The sequence below is a fragment of the Schistocerca cancellata genome, chromosome 4 (assembly GCF_023864275.1).
Source record: "Schistocerca cancellata isolate TAMUIC-IGC-003103 chromosome 4, iqSchCanc2.1, whole genome shotgun sequence".
Classification (NCBI taxonomy): Eukaryota; Metazoa; Arthropoda; class Insecta; order Orthoptera; family Acrididae; genus Schistocerca; species Schistocerca cancellata.
Window position 1 is genome coordinate 693,161,430 of NC_064629.1, and position 2,735 is coordinate 693,164,164.

Here is a 2,735-nt window from a genome sequence, read left to right on the forward strand (position 1 = left end):
GGACATCACACACATCCATGCCCGAGGCAGGATTCGAACCTGCGACCGTAGCGGTCGCGCGGTTCCAGACTGTAGCGCCTAGAACCGCTCGGTCACTCCGGCCGGCTCACTTGTAAACAGGAACGTGTATCACCCAGCACTACTGTACCAGCTGTCATACCTCTATCTCACTGAGTACAATCCTGGGACATCAAACCCACATCCACCATAGAGTTGTAGTTCCTTTTTTATTTTTTAGACGTCCGTTCCCTAGTTCTCGTCGTTTATAAGGAGGACATCATTTTATCACATGACGATAGCTTATCACATGACAGTGGGATTCATTAATCTGCATGCACAACCATAACTGATCTTGTCAAGTTCATGTTGGGCAGCTTCCCGATGGAGTACAAGTGCTTATGCTGCAAGATACGCTCAAAGGCGCCATCCCGATAAGAATTTTTCATCTCCTGGAGCAACGCTTTCGGGAAACCGCTATTTTCGTCCATGAGTAATGGGCAGTGGTCGTTCAAGGACTAAATGTACTCCACAAACAGAGGACCCGATTACTGAAACCGTTCACCCATCACCTCGGCGAAGTATATGTGACATTGCAAGTTAGTTTCAGGTATCTCAAAGAGTAATTGTTGAAGTGTTAGGCGTAGAGAAGCTGCATCCGTATCATTATACATTAACTCAACACCAGCAGCCAGGAGACAGAATTCGACGAGCATAGTTTTGTGAATAGCTTTTGTACGAAGTGGAAGACAACGAATATTTTGTAAATAACGTGATATCGACTGACGAAGGTATTTTCAACCTCCACAACAGCTATTATTGGTCTGAACACAACCCACATGTCACCTGTGAACGCGGCTTTCAGGCACGCTTGGTCATAAACCTGTAGGCTGGAATCGTGGGAGGAGTGCTTTTGAGCCCTCACCTATTGCCGGACCACTCGAATGCACCCCTGTATTGTAGTTTTCTCTTGATGTTCGGCGAGAGCTATGATTTCAGCATGATAGTGCATCGCCACACTTTAGAATGAATGATGTGCGTAAATATTTAAATGAAGCGTTTCCAGGGAAATGGATTGGTTGTGGAGGTCCAATGTTCTGGCCTCCACGTTTCCCGGACCTTAATCCACTGGATTTTTAATTGTGCGACAGTTAAAGGAACAAGTTAATAGTACTCCACCCTTGGATTTACACGACCTAATAGTTCGCGTGCATACCGCTGCAATGGTGGATCCAGGGGTGTTGCTTAGGGTCCAGCAAAGTATGATCCAGCGAGTGATGAAGAGTTTGCAAATGCAAGGGGGTCACACTGAACATCTTTTCTAAAGTGAGTGTTGCTCGTACGCGTCGTACGTGTACATACCAGCTCTCTGAAGATAAGCCCGGACGTCAAACGTACAGAATGCAATTATTCCGTGTAGCACAATGTGCAGTCTACTGTAGCCTACCTATTGTGTTTTTTCTACGTCGTAGGATGCAGACGACATTACTGTATCCACCTGTATTTTCTATTGTCTTTTTTTTCTCATGAACGAAACAAAGTCGTCGTTTACATCTGTAAGAAGTTCAAAAATTGGCTCTAAGCACTAACATCTGAGGTCATCAGTCCCCTAGACTTAGAACTACTTAAACCTAACAAACCTAAGGACATCATACACATCCATGCCCGAGGCAGGATTCGAACCTGCGACCGAAGCAGCCGCGTGGTTCCAGAATGAAGTACCTAGAAACGCTCGGCCACAGCGGCCGGCTGTAAGAAGTTCATGTTCTGCCTAAATGTTTAAATAATGGTAACAATAACAGAAGGAAATACACAAGATACAGCATTGTCAAGGTGTAAATTGGATACAGTTTGATGCTTTAACTGAAAATAAAGTTTGGCCCGAACATAGTGGAGAGTGCATATCTATTCCGCAAGGCACTGCCTCGTCTCACTGAGCTAATGCGACAGCTCCGGCACAGTGCAGAGTTCATTCTACGTGTTCTTGCCCACACTGCCATGCTGACCACCAAGTGCGACATTTTTTCTTCGCGCTGTATAACCAAGTGTTGCCAACGGCCTTGCCGCAGTGGTAACACCGGTTCCCGTCAGATCACCGAAGTTAAGCGCTCTCGGGCTGGGCTAGCACTTGGATGGGTGACCATCCGGTCTGCCGAACGCTGTTGGCAGGCGGGATGCCCTCAGCCCTTGTGAGGCAAACTGAGGAGCTACTTGATTGAAAAGTAGCGGCTCCGGTCTCGGAAAGTGACATACGGCCGGGAGAGCGGTGTGCAGACTACATGCCCCTCCGTATCCGCATCCAGTGACGCCTATGAGCTGAGGATGACACGGCGGCCGGTCAGTACCGTTGGGCCTTCATGGCCTGTTCGGAAGGAGTTTAGTTTAGTTTATAACCAAGTGTTATATTAAACCTTTCAAACCCTCTAGCTACAATAGTGCACATTAACGTCTGCTGCGTATTAGCTGCTAGAGAAATATTTTTCCTCAGTGAGAATCTCATATACACATTTATGAACGTTCAAAATTTTCACCATCCACAAGTGATGCCACCTACTGGGCACAACTACAAAAATATCATTAAGTGACAGTAGCAGTACGCAGCAGCTTATGGCCGCCAGAACGTACAGAAGTGGTATGTTAGTCATATTCCACTGCATAACTGAATATTATTACTGTTATTGTGCTTGGTAATTACTGTATGATCCGTTATTTATTAAAACAGTGAATATTTCAAAATT

The 2,735-nt window shown here is 45.9% G+C and overlaps 1 pseudogene; it reads left to right on the forward strand.

Annotated features, from left to right (window-relative positions):
• Positions 1-2,047: 2,047 nt before the first annotated feature.
• On the forward strand, positions 2,048-2,165 carry LOC126185828 (5S ribosomal RNA; annotated as a pseudogene).
• The last annotated feature ends 570 nt before the right edge of the window (positions 2,166-2,735 follow it).